We start from the raw sequence: 350 nt of genomic DNA, 5'->3' as shown, positions 1-350 counted from the left end.
CATCTAGTTCTTGCTCAAGGTTCCTTGATGAACCGCCCGAGTCGGACACGTGATTCACTCGGGACGTGCCAGGTTGTTTCCTATTAATCGAAGCTTGGGTTTTCAAACACTTGCTTAATTGCTCAAAGAAGGCCCACTCGTCCTCACTAGTTCGTGTTAGGAATGCCCCACCACTAGCCGCCAATAGAAATTGTCTATTTTAAGAATCTAGACTATCATAAAAGACTTTGACTAATTCCCATTTTGGTATCTCATGGTGTGGGCATGCCCTAAGTAATTCCTTGAGACGCTCGTACGCTTCAGGAAAAAGTTCACCAGGCAATTGCCTAAAAGATTTTATTTTTGTATGC

At 43.4% G+C, this 350-nt stretch overlaps 1 non-coding gene across 1 annotated transcript; it reads left to right on the top strand.

Annotated features, from left to right (window-relative positions):
* Positions 1-248: 248 nt before the first annotated feature.
* On the top strand, positions 249-350 carry LOC139894823 (small nucleolar RNA R71). Its single transcript, XR_011775304.1, has one exon. It is a non-coding gene; the product is annotated as a small nucleolar RNA R71 (small nucleolar RNA).

This window comes from Rutidosis leptorrhynchoides, chromosome 2 (genome assembly GCF_046630445.1).
Source record: "Rutidosis leptorrhynchoides isolate AG116_Rl617_1_P2 chromosome 2, CSIRO_AGI_Rlap_v1, whole genome shotgun sequence".
NCBI lineage: Eukaryota > Viridiplantae > Streptophyta > Magnoliopsida > Asterales > Asteraceae > Rutidosis > Rutidosis leptorrhynchoides.
Note: the sequence above shows the minus strand (reverse complement) of the source record. Positions and strands in the feature narration are given on the sequence as shown.